General features: G+C 47.0%; 1 protein-coding gene across 4 annotated transcripts in view; it reads left to right on the top strand.

Moving 5' to 3' along the window:
* The first annotated feature begins 632 nt into the window (after window positions 1-632).
* THRB (thyroid hormone receptor beta) overlaps window positions 633-25,201 on the top strand; it is a 176,662-nt gene continuing 152,093 nt past the window's right edge. For 3 of the 4 annotated variants that reach the window (XM_049798424.1, XM_049798422.1, XM_049798426.1), the window contains exon 1: window positions 14,368-14,561. The gene's annotated coding sequence lies outside the window, so the exon portion shown is untranslated. Of the gene's footprint in view, window positions 699-14,367; window positions 14,562-25,201 lie in introns of those variants that run through there. The other variant, XM_049798423.1, reaches the window with a different exon arrangement.

Raw genomic sequence — 25,201 nt, forward strand, 5'->3', positions numbered from 1 at the left:
CTCCCGTTTAACACAATCCATTTGCTAGCCGTTCCGCCGGCGGCGGCGGCGGCGGCGGCGAGCCGGCGCGGGGCCGGGCGCCGGGGCCTCTCCCCGCAGCCGGACGGGGACGCCGCCCGTACCGTCCCCGGCCAGGCCGGCAGAAGCGCCCGGGAGAGGCGGGAGGCGGCCGGAGCCGGGAGAGGAGCGCTGCCCCTGCGCTTAGCGCTTCGCACGGCTTGCGGCGCACAGACGGACCGCGCTTCCCCCGACGGGGGTGTCCTGCTCGGCTGGCATGTGTCGCGTCCCCCCACCCCCGCCGGGGCAGCTGCGCGGCGAAGCGGAGCGGGCTCCGCGCCGGGGGTCGGGGGGAGCGGCGGCGGAGAGCGGGGCTCCCCTCGGGCCGGGCCGGGCCGGGCCGGGCCGCGCCGCCGCCGGGAGCCGTGTGGCGCCGCGCCGCGCCAGGCCGCGCTGCCATGACAGCGCGCAGCGCCGGAGCGGCCACCGGCCGCCGCCGCCGCCGCCTCGCCGCACGGCCCCGCTCGGCCCCGCTCCCGGCCGCCTCCCTCCCCGGCGGAGAGGCGGCCGCCCGGCCGGCCCGGCCCCGCGTCCCGCCACCCCCCCGCCCCGCGGGGTCAGCCGGGGACAGCGCCCGCCTCCCGCCGCAGGAAGCGCCGCAGCCGCCCCGGCGCCTCCCGCTCGGCGCTCGCCTCTGGCAGGTGAGACTCCCCCGCGTCCCTCCCCGCTCCCCCGGCGGCTGCCGGGCCGCGGCGACGGGGCCGGGGGGAGCCCCCCCCCCCTTCCCTCCCCTCCCCTCTCCTCCCCGGGCCGGCGGGGCCGGAGCGGCGGCCGGGCGGGGCGGGAAGCCCGCGCGGGGGTTCCGCCGGGCGGGGGGGACGGGGCCGGGGACCGGGGCCGCTGCCCTGTGCCGGCCCTCGGCTGGGGCGGCTGCGCGCCGCCGGGGGATGGAGGCGCCCGGGCGGGAGCGGCCCGGGGCCCGGCCTGCCGCCGGGGCGGGGAGGCCCCGGTGTGCCGCCGCCCGGGGAACGGCGCTCCCTCCCCTGGCCAGCCCCGCTGGGGCTCCCCGCCTGGCGCCGGGGCTCCCCGCGCTGGCCGCGGGTGCGAGGACGGGGCCGGAGCCGCGAGGGCAGCCTCGACTACCGAGCGTCCGCCCGCCCTTCGGTTTACCAGATGTGTTTACTCGTTACACGGGAAGAAAACAGGCTCCGGGAAGGGCCGCGTCGCTTCTGCTGCTTCTGCAGCGTTCATCCCTTTCCCCCACCCCTGGGAGCGGCGGAGACTTTGCGGGCGGGGGGGGTGGGGGGGTGGGGTGGGGACGGGACGGGACGGCTTCCCAGGGGCTTCACGCTGCTGTCGCTGCTGGGAGCGTGTGGGAGCGCTGAGCCCAGCTGGGACGGTGGCGCGGGAGACGGCCGAGAGACGCTGGGGAGTTCAGGCCACACATGGCAACGTCCGTGTGCGGTTATCGTTCGGAGAGTGCTCTCTGACCGGCTGACAGATTGAGACAAGTTGCAGGAAGCCTTCTGTGAATGCGGTGACAGCGCTGTTTGCTAATTGTACTTGTGGCTGTGAAGGATAATTAACCAGTATTTTTAAAAAAGTAGGCGCTGCTTGGCCTCCTTGTCGAGTGAACTCAGTGCCGCGTGGAAAATCATACAGTTGCAGAGTGAGTTCCGTGGGATGCTTCTGCGGGAGACATGCAGACAAACTAACACAGAATACGCGTATGTGGAAGGTGCAAGCCACAGGAATATGGACTGGCTTTTCCTCAGTCCTGCAGCAACAGGTGGCAGAGCTGAGGAGAAGAGAGCGCATGTCCTGGCTCTCGTGTCTCGCATCTCTGTCATAGCACAGTCTTCCTCCATGAGGGACAGAGCTTCCTTTTCACCAAAACAGTGGCAAAACACCATCAGCTGCAAGCAAGGCAGGATCAGCTCTTGCTCACTAAGGCTGTGATAAAGATCTGAGATGATTTTATTATTATTAGACTAGGAAAGCACCTCTGGGCAAAAAAAGAAATGTCTCTGCAACTTGTGCTCAATCCATATGACCAGAAAAGCAGTGTTCTGGCGAGGAAATTGGGGCTTTCCCGGGTCCAGATACTGCCATGTGTTGTGAGGTGACCACCATCGTCGTAGAAGGACGCTCTGCTAGGTCGTGCAGCGTGGATCGGTTGTGCGCTGGAGCAAGCAGGATGCAGGGAAAAGCAGAAAGAGCCTCGATGAAAAGAGAGCACTGTGGAACATATCTATAGGCTAGTCAAATCACAGCTCTTTCACATGTTAAAGATTTGTTTTCCCAGAAACTATACCTGAAAGAAAATACTGCAGGGGACTGAGGCGCTAAACCAGTTGCAAAGGAAAGCAGAAAGATACTGAGTATCATTAAAAAAAAAGTTAGCAGAGTCTATCTGTACAAGCAAGATTGCCAAAAGGAGTAAAACTTGGTTAAGAATTCAAAGCACAACAGCATGTTGGGCTGCAAATGTTTAAGGTCTTGGTCTTTTTCGTTGAATCAATAAACAAATAACAAAACTATACAGCTTCTGATATAAACTTATACTGAGCAGTTGAGATAAAACCGGAACAGGATAAATGAGAAGGCATTGTTAGGAAAAAAATGCTTGGGAAATGGTATCGGGATTTATTAGGGAAATGAAGAAAGACATATTGTCTCAGATTTAAAAAGGAAATCTCTTAAAAAATGAGGCCTAGCAGAAAGAAAGAAAGGGAACCTGCTAATACAACAATGCTTTGTTTTCGTGGAAAAAGCTGAAATGGAAAAGTTTTGGGAAAAAAGGCTGGGGAAAAAAAGCGAAATCCAAAGAAATGTCTTTGATAATGAGGGAAACTTCTTATTAATAAGAAGTTGAAGTGCTCCAGGTAACATAAACATTTTCAGAAGGTAATTTTGGAGTTAGCTGACCAGCTTAAGAGAGTCAAACGAAAAAGACACAAGTTAGTATTACTCAGAAAGCAGCTGAGGCGAAGGAGGTTAATTACGATTATTTTCATCACACAAATTGTTGCAATCTGGAGATCAACCTGAGCAAGGCACAAGCAGAGAAGTAGCTTGTAGAAAAGGATTAGGAAAAGAGAGCGGGAAACAGAACAGAAGTAGGTAGCTGAACTGCTACAGACTGTCCTGGAGACTTTCGTCTGGGAGGGAGGGATGCAAAACTTCTGTCCTAGGGAACTGTGGGCTAGTTTTGCTATGTGGACAGCAGATAAAACTAGAACCCCAGACCCTGAGATCTTACTGGCTTGTTTTCTGGGCAAATGAAGATGCACTGGAGAAACCTGAGAAATTCCTGAATGTGCTAAGGGCTGCTTTTCCAGGAGATGGAAAAGGACTAAGCAGGAAAATAGCCGATACAGAACGCTGTATCTGCCCCAACGGGGCGATGTCGGAAGGAAGGCCAAAATGTTAAGGCGGAAAAACTGAAACTCCCTTACGAGGCACTGCAAACCAAGGGTACTTATAGGAAATACAGATTTTATATACATCTGAAAGAGAGACAAAAGATTGTGAGGCAGTTTCCTGGAAAGTATTACCAACCAGAAGGAGCAGCTGTGATAAGGGCTGAGGTTCAGCAGCTCTCATACAGCAGCACGTACGCGACTACAAGGTATGGGCTGTTACAGGATGTCCCTCAGACCAGAGAGCAGCCTATAGCTATCCTGTACCAAGCTGGGCCTTCTAGGTCATGGCAAAACAGCGTTTCATGTAAAGAAAGGGGGGCAATTAGTGGTTTCTTCATCCACCCAAAGGAAATGTAGCACTTTTAATGGGGTGTTTGCCACCATTACAGGAAAAAAAAACAAACCCCAAAAACATGACTAAAAAGGAAAATGCAAGGAAAGCTTTTGTAGAAAGACAAAAGTAGTGAAGCGGTGCAGTTACGAGAGTACAGATGGTTAAAGAAAAGGCGTGACATACATAAAATGAGAGGAAAAACAGAGTAAACTTCCTGACCTTTCCAGGTCAACAAAGCAATTCAGGCACACTTGCAATCAGTCCTAAATAATGGCAGTCATTCTAACAAAAGATATCCTTACATTAGGATACATCCTGACATAGACCTTACGCTTGGGTCTGACCTTGGCTTCCTGAATACATACCAGTCTGTTTTTACTGTTTTATGAAGTTCTTAATACTTCCGTTACAATTCTTCAATTTGCATTTCAAACAATGTGCTATGGAAGTGAAAACATTAATCATAGCATTCCTAATCAGTTCATCTTCTGCACCTACTAGTTTAGCAAAATGTAAGGGAGAATACATGAAACCTATGAAACCTGAGGAACCTATGAAACTCAAGCTGAAAGAGGGCTAGAGATATGCAGGATCTTCCAAACATTCCCTGATTTTTATATTGATGGATTAGTAAACAAATAATGGGAGGAAGAAAAGGATCCACACAAAGCTTTCAACATACTAGCTAAAACTTTGCACTTGTCTGCCATGTAGTGGCTATAATTCAAATGAGAAATTGGGGGCTGTAATATTGAGTCCATTATATAAATGGTATTATGAGCTGGGTTATCTTCCTTTTGTGAATTAAAGTTTTAGCTGTAGTTAATAAACGTTAAGAGGTTTGGTCTAGCCGTTTTTGGAAAATGGCAGAATACAAAAGGCACATGGTTACTTCAGACAGATGTTTTCCTTCAGGTTTCTAGAGATGGGTGCAAGAGAAACCCTTGACCTTCTTCTGTATGGGCTAGGCCCTGGTGGTTACCCTTGATTAAGCTCATAGTAAAGTAAAACTTCAGAGAGTTTACCAGTCCTCCTGGTGAAGGTAAGGAGATTTTTCTTAAAGAGCTTTGACTTCTGAATGACAGGCGACTGTTTCAACCATAAGTTGAGGGAGTGTAATACTTTGTGTTCAGATGAACTGATGAGATCCAATTTGTAAACTAGCCAGCTGAAGATCAAATGGCAGAGAAAGCTGAGTAACTAAAATAGTGTTGTGGTTTAGCCCCAGCCAACAATTAAGCACCACACAGCCACTCACTCATTCCCCCCACCCAGTGGGATGGGGGAGAGAATCAAAGAAAAAAAGTAAAACTCGTGGGTTGAGCTAAAGACACTTTAATAGGACAGAAAAGGAAGGGGGAAAAAAAATAACAACAATAATAGAATGAGCAAAACAAGTGATGCACAATGCAGTTGCTCACCACCCGCTGACCAATGCCCAGCCAAGCCCCAAGCCACAGTGCCCCCCAGCCAACTCCCCCCAGTTTATATACTGGGAATGATGTAATATGGTATGGAGTACTCGTTTGGCTCATTTGGGTCAGGTGTGCTTGCTGTGTCCCCTCCCAGTTTGTTCTGCACTCCCAGCCTCTGCTGGCAGGGTAGTATGAAAAGCTGAAAAATCCTGCTTAGCAACAACTAAAACATTAGTGTGTTATCAACGTTAGTCTCATCCTAAATGCAAAACACAGCACTGTACCAACTACTAAGAAGAAAATTTAACTTTATTCCAGCCAAAAGCAGGACAAATAGATAGGAAGAAACTTAGAGGGCTCTGTGTCTCAACTTTGTAATTAAAAGAGCATTGGAGTGGAAAACGTTGGAAGTAACTTCCGTGACTTTGACAAAAGAATGTTGTATAATACCACCTTCCTAATTTTGTTGGTATAATGACAGGTTAATAAAAAAAGGTTAAAAAAAAAACTAAAAGGGAACTGTAAATAAGTAAGTAAATAAATAATAAAATAACAAACTAAATAACTAAGTGGGGACAATTTTGTCATGGAATTGCAGAACAAGTGTACATCTGGAATTGGAAACTCAAACCCTGCTTACTGTATATGTGCACATGTTGTTCTCCTTTAGTCTGGCCAGGGTATATGGATTTTGGTTCATTTACAGTGTTATTTTCTGAAATTTTTAATTACTGGTCTTCACAATAAGGATGCATGAATTATTTACCATTCTGAGATATAATAGGAGATACACTTAGGATCTGAGATCTGTCCAGTCCTCTGGGATTTAGTTGGATGATCTCATTAGATTCAGAGACACTGCAGTTAAGTCCAGAAATGTGCAGATGCTAAACATAATGCAGAATTTTAATTATTGTTTACAGTTAATTAAAATGCTATTTTTGTTTGTTTTGCTTCCCTCTGGCATCTTCAAGTCCTAATTAATTCTGAACTGTGGGTGGTGGGATTAGGATTGGCAGCAACACACACCTCAAACAGCCCACCAGCACCTATGGCTATACGTGCAGTAGTGCTGCCGAAGCAAAGATCACATTCTTGGGAAGTTAGATAAAGGTTGCCATTGTTCTTGCCGCCAGGATTATTTTTATCGCATTGTCAACATATTTGTTAATGTACAAACATGCAGGTGAGATACAGAACACATGAAACTCAAGACTTTGTATACATGTGAAATTAGAACGCTGAAGATGAGATGTATAGAAAAATGCTGAAGGGGAGCAAGCGTTCGCTTGACAGATTAAGGAACTCGCTGGCGCTGTCTTACGGTGAACTGCTTGGTGACATTTATCACGCTGATGAAGAAAATCTGTGAGCAAATATCATTAATTAATGTGGTTCAAGGAGTGGCCATTTGGCATGTTTCTATGGAGGCGGTATTTCAGGTGCATAACCAGATCATGATTGAGGGTTTTGGTTGGGGTTTTCTTCCTAAAATGTTGCAATTGTTTCAGAGTACAATGAGGTTTTTTTGGCTTAGGAGTGCTGCTGTAATTGGTTTCTGGGGCTTTCTTGATTTGACCTAATTGGACATTTTGAAAGGTTGCCAAAATACAGTGTAGGATTTTGCCAGTTTTTCGTCAATGATTAATAAAGCTCATTTGGAGGATCAATTAGAGTTCCAAGAAGAAGATTTTGAACTGGAATTGTTATAAAACCAATTAATGCTGGTTTATTAATGGGCATTTGCAATGTTGAATGATGAAACACGGCACTGTAATAAACGGTAAATACACACTTTTTCTGGAGAATCTCCTCTGTTCAGATGATTATCGTGTTGTATCAGGAATTCTATAGTCAGGGTGGATAAGCGCTTTCCTTCTGTTTTGTAATGACATTTTGGGCAAAATTCAAGTTGTTTTTAAAAAATCATTAGAGCATTAAAAAGTGGTTGCAGTAGGTAAGATTTCTTCAAAAGTTTATTTCCTCTTGACGGTGCTAAAAGGGTAAGTGCCAGCTTTCTAAAAAGTCTTTAGAAAGAACAAGTAGCTGCTCTCGGTGTGTCTGAAGACCTAGTGAATTGGAAGAAATGAAGTGCTATGTTTGGAGGGAGGAAAAGCAGGCAGTGTATGCCATCATCAGTTTCTAATCATCCCCAGCTCCTCCCCAGGTTCTCCTTTTTATGAAGATAATTTAAAAACAACATGCAAGTTGTTCAGCCTGTTTCTGTGCATTTCTAATTTGTTTATTGCTCTGGTACAGGAGTATAGATTTGGTGGATAGTTTTTTCTATAGTCAGAGAGCTGACTAGAGTGGATGAGTTACAAGCAGGAGGCTCCTGCATGTTGGAATTAGCTAGTTATCTGTCTCATCCATTGCTTGTTTGTTCATGTTTTGCTCATTCAGATGTATCCTAAAGAAAGGAGATACCCAGTTATTACGGTAGCACCAGTTTCTAATTTGTTCCAGGAGTTCATAGCCGTGGGTCTGAGTGCACCAGGTAGGATCTGTAGGTGTTCCCATAATACTTCTCATTGTATTCGGGTCATAATTAGCTTTTTAATTTTAATGTTATTGGGTTTTGGCTGACCAGGTAACTATAAAAAAGTATAGCACTGCTGAGTGCTGCGCTATGCTATGGCTTACTATATTTACTCTTTAGAAGTCAAGCAAGACCTTTTACTGAAGGACTTCCCTCTGCAAAGACTTATGCAAACTGGGTAACGCTGCCACTCTGCTGCAGCACGTTTATACTGGGTAAGGTCACTTGAAGAGCCAGAGTTTGGCTAAAGTAGGACTCTTCCTTGGCACGTCCTACAGAGAGATTTTTCAAGCTGGCCTCCAAAGCATCTTCTGGGATTCCTGGCAGATCAGGTTTTCTAGGGGAAGAAACTGCTTCTTTTTTCAGACACTATTAGCATAAGTATCACAACATGAAGCCCGTAATCACACTCAGAGTAGGCTTTCTTCTTGTATGTCAGGCAAATCGTGTTTAAATTGGCCTTTACTGAAATATGACTGTTGGAACTGTACCAGTGCTACATATTACGCTGACCAGGTATATGTACTACACTATGTGCTACACTTGGAGCAAAAAATGACAACAGCCATTGTAAAATAATAGAATTATAGTGCTGTACCGTTACAGCATTTCTATTAGCACCATGGTAATATTTCTCTTCCATACCTTTGATGAGAACTTAGGAACCAAAATACTTCAAAGAAAACTTTGTGCATGTCTCTGAATTATTCCAGAAATCCAGCTATGATTGGATTCAGGATGAAGATGGTAAAGTGATCTCATTCGCTCCATGATTTAGGCCTGCTAAAATAAAACTTAGCAAAATACCGCTAAAGCAAGAGACAGAGAATGAATGGAAAGATGATAGTGCATTATTTTACATGTTTTCACTTACTGAAATGAGTAGATGTCTTCGTCTTCTCCAGAGAAGAGATACTAGGCTTCTACATTCTGTTCTGAGCTTAGTCGAAAGGTGGAATCTCAATTCCTAGTTTTTGTTATTTTTTACTTAGAGATGGAGGTTGTTTCCTGGCATCTCTATGTTTCTTGCTATGTTTTCCATAGTAATGCTCGCTTATGAAGAACAAGTTGATTTTGAATACGATGAGCTGCACGTTCCTTCAATTAATACACCCACCCACCTGGTAGTTGAGCTCCATATGGTCTTAGATTAGGAATGGGAGAACTTGCAAAGCTCTTGCTTCTGTCAGGCCTCCAAAATCAAGCCTCTTCCCAGTGGGTTTTAGCTTTCCCTCAGAGTAACCCAGTTATAATTATTCCAAATGCAGGAGCCTTTCCAAGCCCTAATCTTTTAACTGAAACCGCAGTGGTTTGGGACAAGGGATCTGGTTTCAACAGGATTTCTAGCCATCTTCCCGCTCTACCTTCTCTCAGAGCTGCATTCACTCTTGCTTTGATTTTTCTCGAAAGAGATGTCTCTTACCCACCGCTGAAAGGGATCTGTGTGCAAAGCCTTTGGTGCTATCACACCCACTTCGAACTAGAGACTTTTCTGCAGGTCAATTAAATGCTATTTCTTCTTGCCTGATGGGCTGTCCTTACTCGTGTGCCCATCTCACCCTTTGTCCATCCCATTCAATATAAAGAAGAAGCTACAGATGTGAGCTAATGAAGCCTGTCATTTGTCACCTACTTTTGTCATTAATTTATTAATGTGGAGTTGCTTCTGCTGTGTATTTTGGGGAAATCCAAACTAGGTCGACTATAATTTTTATGAGATTTGGAGCCATGACTTAGATCATTTAAAAATTCATCACAGCTGGCAGCGTAACATGACAAGAATGGCCTTGATCATCTCTTCAGAGCATAAGAAGTATGAACTACTGGTTTTGTTTAACCCGGTAGCCCATCTAGCCCAGTCACCTTTGACTGGGATGAGTAGAGGATGCTTGCAGAACGGCTGGAAGAAATAGGACAAGTGTAGGATTTCCTAACTTCTGGCAGCCAGAGGTTATGGGAATTTCCTGAGCCAGAGATTTCACTGGATTGCATCATAATGTTTACTAGCCATCAATAGACTTATTGACCATAAATTGTCTGATCTGTTTTGAACTTTCTTGAACCTCCACATCATCCTTTGATGACAGTCCAAATAGCCTTTTTTAGTAAAACAGCTTTTGCAATAAAAAGGAGAATATGCACAAATTCCTATTTAGTCTGGAAGCCTGCTTCAGTGTAGGAGGGTAAGGCTGTTTTCCTTGATACTTTGTTGTTGCAATTTAGAAACAGAGACCTTAAAAATATTTTCTGGTCATAACCGAATCTTGCCGTTTTTCTTTCAGTTCAGATTTTTTTTGCCCTTGTTCATTTGGTTTGGTGGTCCTGTGCCATGTACATCCCTGCATAACTTGAAAAAAACCTCCCTGCTGTATTTTTCTGTGGAAGATCAAAAATGGATATGAACTGTGTATTGAAGGTTAGATTGTGCATCTAGGTTTGTTTCTCTCTCTTTTGCTTTCCTTCCGGTTATTTATTTTTCTTTCCTATTTGTCTCGATTTTCATTCATTTCTCTTCTGTTCTTACACATCTGCTGTGGTTCCCCTCAAATTCTGATGGCAGGAGGGAACTGGATCTCTGTGCAAAAACAAAGTATTATTACGTTAGGTTATTTTTAGGTTCCCCAGAAATCTTTAAACAGACATATATTACACTGTATGGTGAAATGGAAATCAAAGAGGAAAAGAATTAAACAGTATATAGTATTAGTGGTTTATTATCAATTTTTTGCAGGAAACGGATGTTTGCTCCAGACAAAGACTAGAGGATGTTGGCCAAATACCTTCAGTTAACACCAACTTGTTTTAAAGTCTTTCATGGCATTTAGAGAAGATTGGTCTCAGCTATCATTAATAATAAATGGAAGTTAATCTAAAGTCATTGTATTCACGTACTGCCTGGCAGTTTTGTTGTGCGTGTAAGCGCTGGTTATCCGTGGTTTAAAGAGGGACCCACACAGGATGCTTTCCTGCTGTGCTGGCCCACTACTGGTAGTCTAAAAAATGAAAAGGGGCATGTATGCTTCCTGATTTCGACATTCCTTGTAAGGTTTTTAAAACAAAATGGTTTGGATTCTCTTTGTCTGCCAAAAGGTGAGGTTCTCATTTAATCAGCAGACTCCAGAGGGATCTTAAACTACTGACGCTTTGGGCTGCTTTACTGTAACCGTTTCCGTCTTCAATCGCCATTTTCCCATCCGCTGTAGTACATGCTTCAGAGGATTGAAGAAATAAGAGGCCTGAGAAATTACAAATAATAAGAAAACCTGCATATTTTGTAAGACGTTCCTTCAGAAAGTGATTAGGGGCTCCTCTGTCTACCGGCTAATGTGTGCTCGGTGGTCAAGTGATTAATCTGCTTCCTTAGCCCGTGTTTCATTGCCTGTGCTATCTGCCTGCTTGTGTATAAACAAATTAGTAACACCCCTCCTCAAAAAAGAACAGATGAGGTGTGTAATACTTCTGAGAAAAACACAGTCATTTGTATCTGAACTGATTTGCCAAGCAACCAGTCTAAAATCAAAGATCCATAGGCAAAAACAATTGAAAGAACCCGTAACAAGGCAATCTGCCAGCTGATGGCAGATGCAAGATGTCCATAACCATTAGAAAGCCCAGCTGAACTGATGTTCTCCCCTGCCTGCCCATCCCCCAGGTATGAAAGCTGGACAAAAAATATTTAGGAGGAAAAGCAAATTGAGAGCAGTAAAGGATAAAAAGCTGAAATCCGCGAGGGTACCAAGTTATGTCTGTGCTTTGAAATGTGAAAGAAAAAATACTGTTTCATTGACAAGAGCCCTATAAAAGATGTATAGATTCTCTTCCAGCTCATCTCAGAGCTGGTTTACATCCTATGCACTCCTGGTCCAGCTCTTGGTCATTTGATGAGGTCGGTGTTAGGTTGCTTTTTAACTGAAGGAAGTTTCCGACTCCTGTATTTGTGAACAAAGTCATGGCCTGTGGGTAACACGGTGCAGGGGGACACAGTGGGATGCAGTGGGAGCTTACGCCTGTAGACGACCTGAACTTCTGTTGTCAGGGAGGAGGAAAATGTTGTCATTACTTTCCTGGCCGTACAAGCTATGTGCTCCCTCCCTCCGCTCCTCCCTCCCTCTTCAGTGCCTGCTCCAGGTCAGGTAGTACAGATAGCGCAGCATTTCAGAAGCAATTCTACACGCCCCGCTGTTGTACTGAACCCACGTCTCATGGTCTCTGTGTAAGAAAAGCATTTATGTGAATGCATGGTAGACGCAGCACATCCCTGATAGCAACAAGGCAAGCAGAGATTCCCTCAAACTCCCGAAGGGAACAAGAGGACCTCTCTTTCTGCCAGGCGGGAGTGGCGTTTCAGGCACTGGCAAGGCCACTGATAGTGAAAATCACAGAGGGCCTAAGGTCCTGGATTGCCTAAATCTGGGGCCCTCTGCTCCACTGGCATCCACACCACACACTGGACCTGGGCAGCTCTATCGCCCTAAGTCCAACCCCTTGACTTGTTACCAAAATGCTGTTGGACTCCTTCCCCGTTTCGGTCCCTACTGCAGGCAAGGGACTTACAGTCCATAGGCAGTATCATCTTCTGGCCAGGCAGGTGGAAGGGAGACTGTGGTCACGTGAGGACCCAGGAGCATCTGTCCTCATGTCAAAACACAAAGTAGGTGGCTAGAGGAGCACTTTGACATACTCCAACTTATCTCTTCCAGATGATGCGGGGAGTCGGCATCCAGATGTACTAGGAAGCTGTAGCGCTCTAGTGTCCACAATTACTTGCTGTTCCTGTCAGTGAATGGCCTTCTGGATCAGCTTCATTCGATGGAGATGATGACACATTTCAAGGCTCCCATTCTCACTACCACGTGGCTTTGCGTCCCTGCATTTTAGTCATTGCAGAGCAGTGCATCACCACCCCACTGGTTCAGGCTGTGCTCTGTGTTTAGCACATATTTATGACACGGAGAGTGAAGAATGAAGTTTAACTCATGTCCTTAACTAACCCATAAGTGAGGGATTAACTGCCTACTGCATTCTTTTACTAATCACTTATTTTTTTTGAGAAGTCTTTTGCTTCCTTAGTATGTCAGTACACAACTTGGTTTGAAATGGCGGCCTTTGAGGGGCTGCCGATACATCAGTCACGCCGTTGCTGCTGTCGGCCTGACAAGGGACCTGTTGTGTTACTTTTCTGGGTGAAGGAAAATACACGTCGATGGGCTACAGCTCGGTTATCGAGGTTCGCTCCTGCTTCACAAACCTGTCTTCCTGGCTGTGGTAGAGTTAAAAAAATAATTACAAGTTTTTCAAAGGATCACCCACATACACATGGTATGAGAGCTCTTTTCTTTGTTGGTTTCATTTTATTTGTACATGACTCACTCTTGGCAAAATGAGTGAGCCTCATGAGCCTGTAAAAATTCTGTTTGGATTAAATGATTTGCATTAAATGATTTATAACTGCAAGAAGGGTTTAATATTCCTGTAATTCCTTAAGGAAAAACAAACCGATCTTATTCTTTTCAAGTAGCTATTGCTTTCACGCCTGTTACTTCAGACGCCATCTTACTCGCTCAAGCTGATAGCTGTTAATGAGACTCTGGGTACTTCTCCTTCCTTGCTTTCCCTGCCTCATGAATTAGAGATGGGTGGTGGGGATGCACCGTCATCCTTTTCCTGGCACGGCACATCCTTCTCAGCGTGACTGAAGGCCAGGGCATGTACGGCCTCCCAAAACTGCCTGCCTTGCTACGAGCAAGAAGCAGCATTTGCGCTGGGCCGAGGTGCAGCGATCGTGTTTCTGAGACTCGGTTTCCCCCGGTTTTGTAGGCCAGAGGCCCGTCAGCCTTCGTTTTCCTCTCGGAGCGGGTGTGCCGGTTACAGCCCGCCTCGTCCCTGCGCCCTCCTGCACGGGTCGGCTGTCCGCAGGGCCTGCGGCCTGCCCAGCCGCCCTCACGCCCAGCCCCGGACCCGGGCCGGTTCCCCAAACCCAGAGGTGCGGGGGCAAGGGGGGAGCCCCCGCGGGTCATCCCGGCAGGGACGGGACCTCCAGCCGCCTGCGCCCACCGGCGCTGCCGGTGCCCCTGCCACGGCGGCCTCACGGCGACAAAGCCCGTGTGGGAGAGGGACGCGGTAAATAACCGGGACAGCCCGGCGGGATGTAGGAGGCGCGATCAAAAAGCCCTTTGACTGTCTGTTTGCGCAAAGCCGCGGCTGGCCCGGGTGCCCGCTTCCAGAGGTTCAGGCACGGCCTCCGTGCCTGCGGCGGAGTTGTTAACGGGGGCCGCTGCCTTCGGCCTCCGACCACGGGGGAGTCGTCGTCGTCGTCGTCGTCGTCGTCCTCTTCCTCCCTCTACCCACGCCCGTGCCCCTCTGGCAAGGCGATCCGCGGCCGCATCTTGCGGCGTTACCGCCGCCGGGCTTTTAATTTCCGTGGCAGAAAAGCGCCGCGGGTCCCCTCGCAGCGGCTCCCACCGCAGCCCCGTCCCCGCACCTCGCCGCCCGCCGCCGCCGCCCGGGCCCACGGGAGAAGGGCTGACTCGCCGGCGCCCCGGGGCCCGCCCTGCCCGGGCACCGCCCGCCGCGCCGCGCCGCGCCGGAGCCGGGGGGATCCCGGCCGCCTGCGGGCGCCAGCCCCAGCGGCGCTACAAGTGGCCGCCGGGGGCGGCTTCGGCTTCGGCTCCGGCTCCGGCTCCGCCGCGGTTTCCCTCCGCCCCGCGCCCGCCTCCCGGCGACCCTCTCCGCGGCGCGGAGGGGCCGCGGGGCGCGTTGCGTAACGCTGCGCTCCGCTCCGCTGCGCTCCGCCGCGCGTCGCTCGGGGCGGCGAGGAGGCGCGGAGGCGAGGCGGGTCGCCGCGGCCGGAGGTGAGCGGCGGCGGGGCGGGCGGGGCCGGTCCGGTCCGGGGGGGGGCGCAGCGCGGCGCGGCGTGTGCGCGGCCCCGCGGGAGGCGGCGGCGCAGGCGGGGGGAATCCAGGTCACGTCCGCAGCCAGACGGCGGCTGGCGGGAGGGACGCGGCGAGAGGCACCGCGCCGCGCCCGGGCGGGCGGGAGGCGAGGGGCGCGGGGCAGGCGGGCCGCTCCGCCGGTAAGTCACCCGCTCGGCGGGGGCGGCGGCGGAGGAGGAGGAGGGGGGGGCGGGGGGGTGCAGCGCGCCCCGGCCGCAGGCGTGGGCGGGCGCTCCGGCGGCGGGCAGGGGGTGCCGGCTTTGCAAGTCGGCGTCGCGGGGCGGCCGCGGGGCACGCCGCGCTGCCCCCCGTCGCGGCCGTGCCCCCGTCGTGCCGGGGGCGGCGGGCTGCGGGGCGGGCGCGGGGGAGGGGAGCCGCGCTCCCCGGCCGCTCACTGCGTTTAACCGTCACCGGCGGGGAGAGCGGCGGCAGCGGTGCGCGGACGCTGCCGGGGAGAGAGCAAGAGAGCGAGAGCTCCGTCGGGGCGCCGCCCGCAGCGTCCGGGGGCGGCGGGGGGCGAGCGCCGGCCCGGCCCGGCCCGGCCCGGCGGGGAGGGGGCCGCGGCGGCCGGCGGCGTGGGTCAGCGCGGGGGTCGGCGGCGCCGGGCAGGTGGAGGGGGGAGCCGGCGGCGTGCGCGTCTGCCGGCGTTTCCTTATTTATTTATGTTTGCGGCATCGGTGGTATTTCCCCGTTAAAGAGTTTATGCGTTGAAGTTTTATTTGACTTTCTAAAGCAGCAGCAGCAGCAGAAATCCGCGAAGTTAAAAAGCCAAACGTGTTAATTGTTAACTAAATATAGAAGGGGAAGGCTTGAAAGCTGCTGTGGATGGATTGATCAGGCAGCGTATGAGTAAAAAGGAAAAGGGGAAATTGTCAGCCTTGACAAGCCATTTGCCGGTGGAAACGATCCCACCTGTTCTGGTGAGTGGCAGGAGCCCGACGCATCCGTGGTCCCCAGAAACCTTGTTTGCACTCCTGTAATCCGGGCGGTGGAAGGAGAAGCACAGGTTAAAAATGCTTGTAATAAATACCAGCTCTGAGTCAGGAGGGCGAATGAGACTTTTTTTTTTTTTTTTGACAGCATACACGTGTTCCTTTTATTATTTTAACTTGACACAGAATTCATACATTCGAACTCAGCCATCTGCTAGTTATAGTAATATATTTAGCTTTTATTTACAAAACTTAGTCTGTCGTAAATATACGTTTGCATAATTGATAGACTGTGGAACTTTTTATAAACCAGTTTGTTTTCCTTTTGCAGTTCAGTACTACTTGTGTGTTGAGACAATTTCCTAGATTTTCTGGTTCCTGTTTTGCTAGCCCCAACTTCTGAACAAACATCTGAGAAAAAAAAAAACACCCAACAAACAAAAACCAACAGAGCAAAGGGTTAGTTCTTTATAAGAAATTTCTGTAGTAAAAAGGTAATTTTCAGGAGACTTAATAAATGCATTAGTTAGCAGTATTGCCTTACAGTGAGGGGCTTTAGTTCTCTCCCTTAGTTTGGACTGTAAGCAATATGACTATTTAAATGTATAGCCCTTTTTAAAGTGAAGAAGCTGGAGTAAGTCACTGGAGGGTATAGCCCTTCATTTTCTCAGAGAACAGCTGTTTAAGGCACAATAACAACAAAAGTTTTGTGAAACTAGACATGCCTACTTCCTTCCTCACAAGACTGTTTTTTTTCCTATTCTACTAACTGGCTCAAAATCACCCTTCGTATTAGTCCCAGGACCCTTAAATTAGTCTCAGCCTTCCTTCAGTTTATTTGAATTGGTGACCTTTGGATGAGCTGGTGTGTTCCATTGTTACTTGCTAATGATGGAATAATCTAGTCCTGACGTACCAGTTGTGAAACCGAGGGTGCTGCTGCTCGATGGTCCTGAGGAAATTTAAATGTCTTATGGCTCCCATGTTAGAAGAGGGAGGATTTAGCTGTGGTTTGCATCGGCTTTTGACTGTGCGGACTCCGACGTTCAGAGCTGAAAGGGCTCAAACCAAAGTCTGTTAGAGTCGATGGAAAATCTCCCATTGATTTTTAGTGGGTTTGGATCAAGTCTTGTATGAACTAGTGTTGAACACATCGTGGCTACTCCAAATTGTTCAGTGCTTTTGAAATTCTTTGCATATCCAAGTCATTATGTAAAGTCAAATTGTGCTGTCTCCTTCTCCTGTGTGGGAATGTTCTTTTGTTGACTAGAAAGTAGTGGTGGTGTTTTTGTTCACCCTTTTATATGTTATAGCATTCATTTTATTATCTGATAATTTCCTGTTATGTGAGGACAACATGTATGCTTTTTCCCAATTCCCCCCCAAAATGGGGGATGTTGGAAAAAGTGAATCTGCTTTTGCTGAAGGCTGTTTACCCTGCAGATGGGTTTCTTCAGGTATTTTTCAAAGAGTTTACGGTAGTGGGACATCTGAAGTCCTTAGACATGCTTTCTCAGATGCGCGTATTGTAATTCCTTTGTTCAGCATGTGGTTGTTTGCTGCTTTTTTTTTTTTTTTTTTTTTTTAAAGGTGAAGGGGAGAAAGTTGTTAGTGATAACAGATACTGGTGCTCCATAAAGAAGCTTGCAGAATTACACATGCCTGTGGTAGGCATATATCCTCTTCTGGCTTCCCTGTTGTTGATGATGAGCAGGATTTTTCCTCTTGGCTATGTATGTAAAAACCCAGCCAAGAAAAAAGTAGGGAGGAGAAGGATTACTAAACTTAAATCATGGAAGTTTGTCAGAGTTTATTGTCTAGTGTAGCCTGTCTTGAAATTTGATTCTATTTGGAAGGGAATCAAGAGATGAAACCTCAAAAAACCCACCTGATTTGAGGCAGGACATCCTCCAGCAAGATTCTCATTTGCTACCGGAAGGGTGAGACCAGGAATTTTGGCTCCTTGGAAAAGGAAATTCTGGAGCTCATTATCTCTCCTCCATCATATTCTGGTTTACTGATTTGGGGTTTGCTTATTACTAAAAATTGAAGGCGGCAAAAGAGGCATGCGTATGAAAGAAGCTCAGGTAAATAGCTTGAGATGAGGGAAGGCATGAGAAGGAAGGTAGCACAATTTCTGTCAGCCCTCATGTCTTGGATTTCCTTCTGGGATGTGGGAAGTGCTAATTCTTCCAGGCAAACTAATTTGCTCTTTAATAGGAGATAGCTGTCATGGCAGAAGGCAGAGCTGTACTGCAGGATGCAGGGTAGCAATGCAGAGCTGCCTATTTCCTCTGTCTTGTCCTTTTGCATGCTGGATTTCCAAAACACATGAGCATCTGGAAGAAGGGAGGAGATACCGGAGGGGCACTGTCCAGCTACCCACGAGGAACGAGGCAGCACATCCATGCCTTGGGTTTCTACAGAGTATGGTCAGGACCTAAATTTGTGAATTTTCTGTCAGACAGGGTCAGAGGGCTGATCAGGAAGGATTTACTTAATATTTCCACAGTTCGTCTTTGTTCCCTCCTTTCCAAATTTCTGAAGTGGCTCTCTCCTGCGTGGCCCTATTCAAATAAATAAATACATGCCGTTCAGTAGCTCTTCAGGTTTAGGACAGCAGAATTCCACTGTCACGAAGGTACTCTTCTCCTTCTATCTGCTTAACTGAAGTAAAGCTTCTGAGTGGTTGAGGTAAGTCTGTAGTGGAAAATGCAGTATAGGTATGTTAGTTCGGGGCTCTGCTTGGGTTAATTTATCCCATCAAAGAAGTTAGTAGAATAATTCATGTGGCCAGTAGTGTGGCGGTACTGCTTCTGACACTTTTTAAACTTGTCATTGTGCAGTGGAGAAATACTCTGTCTTCTCAGGGATGAGCTAGGATTTCACATATCTTACAGGGATAGCTAAACAAGCAACGCATATGTTATGAGAACCTTTGTTATGGAAAATCAAGGGCAGACTATAAATAAATGTAATTTCTCTGTAAAGATTAAAGAATTGTATTTCTTCAATTCTCTGTTATTGCATCAGTTGTATGTGGTCCAAGAGGACATTTTGAATAAAGTAATTGAATCTTGCATAAGTTGTTTCTCTCATTTAATTCACAACATGTGAATGAGATTGTTTCCATTACTCATCACAACTACTTTACAACATGGTTATGGTAGGGGGACACCGCAGGTAAAAAGATTGGTTGAAAAAGTTGGTTCTGTTGTTAACCTTTTCAGCTTATGGTCACACTGCCAAAGTGCATGTAACAGCCTGCAACTAGGGAAGATAAGATTGCAAGCAAATAAAATGCTTTTTTGAAATACAAAAAATAAATCGTATGTTCAATTCTGAATGCTTTGGTCATAAAAACTCACATGTTACTCTGACCTATTGTAGCTTGTTAGAAATCAAAGGTCCTGTGAAACTTAAACCAGTAAATTAGCCAAAGAATAAAGGAATAAACCGCAGTTTAGGAAAAATTACTGTATATCCTCAAGTGTCTTAAATACATAGAATTGTAATTATTTGTACTGATGAGCTAAACCAGCAGATACTCTTATGTTATAATTAGATTATACGCATGAAAGCAGTGTGATCATTCTAGATTACAGAACTGTTCTGTGTCCTCTGGTGAACCTAAACCAATAAATTAGGGTTCTGTTTTCCATTGGAAGTAATAAAAGGACTGATTGTCAAACTGCCTAATAGTAAAGTAGAAAACAGGGCAAGAAGATCAATGTCTCTTCAAGTGAATTTAAAGTAAAAATGTAAGTCTTTCCTTTGCTGGATGAGGAAGGAGTGAAGTTGGTACATGTAGAACCAGATTGCTTATATATATGCATACACAATGCATAGTTTTTTATCTTGGATAGAAGATCATTAATTCTGCTTACCTGCTAAATATTTTTGCCTATTCTAACACTGATGTTTGAATGTCTTCTGGATCACTTCATGGGAGTTGGTAGGCATGAACTGTAAGCCACAGGTACAGCAACAATGTTGCTTGACTGTAGGATGTGCTTTGGAACAGCTGTGGTGTAGGAAAATAAAGGACCTCTTCGAAGAAAATTAGAAGTACTTGTCAACTACATAAGTAGTTGGATCATTGGACAATTGCTCAGTAACTGATATCTTAGTGACACACATATGGATGAAGCATTTTTAAAATATTCACGACAAAAATATACTTCTGTGGGTAAGAACAGCTGTTTTCATCACCATAGCAAGTCGGCTTCCTTGAGTCATGTGTCATGTTTGCTCTCGTTATCTACATCTGTACAATGTTCTTGAACTCTGGGCCTTTTGCTTTCTCATGCTTCATGGATTTGCAGACCTTCACGTCTTTCTTCCACTGCCTTGGTCTTGCACCTTGGCCTCCTTTAGTATACTCTTACTCCGCACCTCCCACCCATGACTTTGCGTTATTTATCTCGACTCAGCTATGCCGGCATGTGCTCCAGCCAAGCTGTACTTCAGCAGGTATGGAGTGCTGCTGCTTCTGCTTCTTTGTTTCCTACCTGTAGAAAGAATGAGCACTAATAAATTGAAGATATTTCTTCTTTAGCATTGTTTTTTTTCCTCTGCCCTTAGCACGATCTTGTCGTTCCTGGTCCATTTGCCTACCTCCTTGCAACTCTTGACAGGTAGGATTGCCTTCATGTGACATCATACCATCTGTTTTCTAGCTTTACATTAAAATAATTTTATTTCCATGGTTTATTAACTTATTCCTGGCTCTTTTTTTTTTAATATTTCAAACATCTTTTTAAAAAATAGGGTGTGTTTGTGTGCAAGGTGCTTCAAGTGTAATTAGGAGCTGTAGCGTTTCTGTATAGGCTTAGAATAACTTTGTTCATCGCTGCAGGAGATGAAAGAGTTTATCTTGAGCCTTTTTTTAAGTTAGGGTCTTACTTTCCATATTGCATTTATTCTCCTAAAAAAGATAAGGTGAAACACATTATCCAGTTAGATAAGCAGGGAAGGATTCTGTGCAGAGTTGTGTCCATGTAAATCCAGAATATACATGCCCATGCACATACGCATTAGAAGAGTATTAGCCTATAAAATATGTGTGAAAATTTTCATTTTTAAAGCAAAATAATTACTTCCATTAAATATTAAAGTATAGTTTTATTTCTACAAATACAGAGAAAATTCTATCTGGAGCACAGGGTACTTCATATGCAGTGTTGAACTGCATGTATTTTATGTTGTGCCTGTTTCACTGATGTGACTTACTGGAGTGATTTGATTTACTGAAGTGCTCTGTGTGACCAGAATAAAACAGCTTAGCTGGGCCAGAGGACTTGGATCAACTGTTCAACTGCATAAGTTGCTGATTATTAAGGTTATAATGCCAAGCACTAAGGAAAAGAAATACCGGAATTGGGGTTGGTTATGCAGCCTTAATTCAGGTGTCTTTGGGTATATGTAGATAAACTAAGGTTTAGAGTCCATGGCTGGTACTGCTTCACTTTTCAGGGTGCTTAGCATTATGTAGTAATAGTTGTGTTTGAAAACTACAGTTTTCTTAATTTTATTTGAATCTATGAAACCTCCGAACATCACATCATAGGGAATGCAGTTGGTTATGTAGAATATGGGGAGCACGTGGTTCTTGCCTGTAAGTCGTACACATGTAACAGTAATTTGTCACTGGTTATTGTGAATTTTGAGTTGAAAATCACTTAGCTCTGCATCATGAAGGGATCCAACCTGATTATCCAACTTAGCATTCAACTGTTGTAAACTGTTCAGCTGCCTTTTTTTTTTTTTTTTTCACCCTGAAGCCTCCTGCCTCAGATACTTCACACTTTTCTCCTTTGCCAGCAATTGGACAGGGATGCTAGAGACATTTTCTTTCCTTGAAGAGTCCTATGCATGGAGATGGCATCCCCAGCTTCATTTCCCCATGGGATGCCCTGTCAGTTGCCCTGGTTGCTGAATCTGGCAGATGTTGAAGGCAGGTGCCACGCTCCTGCTGTTGGCAGTGGGTTGCATTGTCCTTGGGAGTCATCTGCTGCCTGGTTCCCTCTGACAGGCTTTTCTTGCCACCGAAAGGGATGAGTCAGTGACAAGAGTCCTGCTTGCCATTGTGTTGACCAGACCTTATACTTTTGTCTTCTCGTCTTTCTGCATTACTGAGTGTTGGGTTCTTTGTTGTTGTTGTTGTGGGGTTCTTTGGTGTTGGTGGTGGTTTTTTTGTCCCCAGTCCCACTGCCTGTTGGCATCTCCCTCCCTTTCCCCCCCTCACTTGGCAGTTCTGCTGTGTCTGTATGTGATCACTGGCACCTACTATGAGACATTGGTGAAAATGGTGGTAGCCTCTGAAATGTATGAAGCCTTCTTTCTTGCCAAGTAGGTTGCTGCACAGGATGCCATCTTGATGGTAGCTGTCTTCGTTTCCATTGAACTCTGGGAGAACCCAGAGACTGGTATGATAGTCAGGCCTCCTGGGAAGCCCTTTTGCTTCATCCTCTACCAAGGGAAGATGAATCTCACCCACTGTCGCTCTCCTGGTGGGATGCAGGGAATGTGCTTGGAGCCATTCTGGCCATGCCTTTCCGGTCGGTGGATGGTGGGAGCGTGTTTTGCGAGACGGAAGGATCTTCTACTGTGATCTCTTCAAGAGGCCTTCTGTCAAAACACACTTCAGTTTTGCGAAGGTAGAAGCGCTTTCTCTGCTAGGAAGTTGGGCGTTGTTGGGGATGGTGTGGCCTGGGGCAGGGAAGTGCTGGATTCCCTGATTCCCGAGTGAGGGAGAGCTCTGGTCATACCCTCTCTATCGAGCTGTTCCCTGAGCTAGCCCTCCTGGTCTCCCTGTACTACCTGCAGCGATGTGGGTAAGACAGCTTGCTTTGGCGTAGGATACCTGGGAGAGGGACAGCTAGGGTAAGGTGCTTCCCTTCCTGTGCTGCGTCCGTCTCCTTCTGTCTGCTGCCTTACTTTCTCTTTAGGGCAGACTGCCTGTTTCTTACATGGACCTACAGGTGTTTGCCTTCAGGCCTCCATTTGCGGCACAGCTCTGAGTGCTGTCAGTGTTCACTGTTTATGGTCAAACCTGGTTGTGATCGAGCCTGTCAGCTGTGGTTGTGGAGTGTTTTCCCCATCTGTCTAATAGTACATCAAGCCCTGACGTTGCCTTCTTCATGAGAGGCAGAAGGGGTTAGCACCCAGCAGCCAGGCTTTGAGAGTGCTCTTGTTGGCATCTGTTGGTGAGGGGCTTTCGTAGCTCCAAGCCAGAGGATGCGGAGTGGATGGAGCCTTGCCAGCCTGTCCAGGTCACGGTTCTGGTCTGATGACTAGAGGAGGAGGGACTACGAGGCTTTCCCCAAAGTGCCCCAGACCAAGGGTTCATGTGCCAGGCAGCTGTTCTCCTTTGGCTTCTCCTCCTTTATCCCAGTCTATCTGGGTTTGCTGGACGGCAGCCCGAGGGGCTTGGGGCTGGCACCTTGGCCAGCTGGCTGGCAAGGGGCTGAACTTCTGTAGTCTCACTGGGCTGTCCTGGGGGAGATGACAGACCTGGCCGCACTTGTTTCTGCAGCCAGGACCATACCTCTGGCCTTCGGGCTCTGCGCTGGCTTCTTTACAGTCTTTGTTACCTGGCATGGAGCTATGTATATGGAGAAACATAAGTATATATAGTGTGCTTCCTTCTGTTTTCAGGTGACTTCAGATCTTCTGAAATAGCTGATAGCTGGTAAATTCAACAATCTGAATGAAACAAGTTTTTTTTCTTCCAAATACCATAAAAAAATTTTGTGGAGCACAAATAAACTTAGGCAAGCCCCTCTCACCCATTTTCCCTTTCTGACTAGGTTTTCAGAGGGATAGCAGGATTAATTCTTGTCATAAGTGCCTTGCTTGCCAAATTACAGGTTCTGTTCCAAGGAGTAGGAGAACTCAAATCGTTGAAAGAAAAAGAGTCTAAAATTTTAGCATGTAGGAAAAAAAAAAAAAAGAACATTTCCTTTGGCTACTTCTGCAGAAATAGCAAGACCATTTTGACTGGTTGAACACCAGCACAGATTGCCCAGAGAGATTGTGGCATCTCCATCCTTGGAGATATTAAAAACCCAGGTGGACATGGTCCAGGGCAGCCTGCTCCAGGTGACCCTGCTTAAGCAGGGGGGTGGACTAGACAGTCTCCAGAGGTGCCTTCCAGTCCCAGCTATTCCGTGACTGAAACTTTCTGGAAAAGTTCATCTTGAGATGGGAAGTCTGATATGGGGAATTGCAGTTCACTTGGTGAGAGATGAGTGAAGGAAAAAATAATTTAAGATAGATTCATTTAATGGGAAGTGTAGAGCATACTTTAAAAATAAGCTGATCTGCCAGGCTTGCCCACAAGAACTTCAGGGGAGTCAGTAAAAATATTATGAATTCATACCAAAATAACAGAGAGCAAATCTTACTACTTCTGTCTACACAAACAAATTAAGCTGCTCTGTAACTTCAGGAAGTGCCCTAGGTGCATTTTCCATGCACATGTTGAAATTGTGAGCTTACTTAAAACTTAGAACCAGAATTTTTGCTCTCACCTTTGCACATAAGGGGCCAATGCTCAGGATCATTGCCTTTGATCCAGTAGAAAGAGTCATATGGGCATAAAAAGTAGCCAGGACTTGGCTGCTATTAGGAGTCATTTTCTGATCATGCTTTGCTCATAGGAATGTTAAGTGTAAAAAGCCAAATTTACATAAGCAAACTACTCTATGAACCCTTGCCCTCCTTTCTCCCTTGACCTTTGCTTCCCAGTTTGGCTCCCAGAGCTTTTCTAGAGGTCTCTTTCTAGGGTTATGTGTCTCTCCAGCAAGAAACCCAAGTTCTGAAAGCAAGAAAATGGTGGGATTGCAGCCACAAAACCTGAACTTGAGCAGACAATCTTCCCTCTCCCATTACTACAACACCTACTCATGGGGCAGCCCTGTGGAGGCCAGTGTGGACAGCTGGCTGGCAGCCAAGACACGTACGGGACATCTCCTTACCTTTGCTCGTAGCTTGAGCTCATCCACAAATGGCAGCTGAAATTTCATGCCTGTAATGTAAGGTCACATCAGTTTAACCCGTGTTTTGCAACAACACTGCAGGCTGCCTTTTTTCTAAAAGCTTTCTATTTCTCCATATTTTTTACATAGTTTATTTCCTCAACTTATGAGGACTAGCAGGAAGGCTTGTCAGCAATTTACCTTGGAGATAGAAGGCACAGGGGAAGTGGATTGCTGACAGGATATTGCTCACTGTGTGGGCAAGCATAACGTGCAGTAGGACTGTGCTGGTTTTGGCTGGGATAGAGTTAATTTTCTTCACAGTAGCTAGTATGGGGCTATGTTTTGGATCTGTGCTGAAAACAGTGTTGATAACACAGGGATGTTTTCGTTGCTGCTGAGCAGGGCTCACACAGAGCCAAGGCCTTTTCTGCTCCTCACCCCACCCCACCAGCGAGGGGGCTGGGGGGGGCACAAGGAGTTGGGAGGGGACACAGCCGGGACAGCTGACCCCAACTGACCACAGGGGTATTCCGGACCATACGGCGTCATGCTCAGCATAGAAAGCTGGGGGAAGAAGAAGGAATCGGGGGACATTGGGACTGATGGCCTTTGTCTTCCCAAGTCACCGTTAGGCGTGATGGAG

This window comes from Accipiter gentilis, chromosome 4 (assembly GCF_929443795.1).
Source record: "Accipiter gentilis chromosome 4, bAccGen1.1, whole genome shotgun sequence".
NCBI classification, from domain to species: Eukaryota; Metazoa; Chordata; class Aves; order Accipitriformes; family Accipitridae; genus Astur; species Astur gentilis.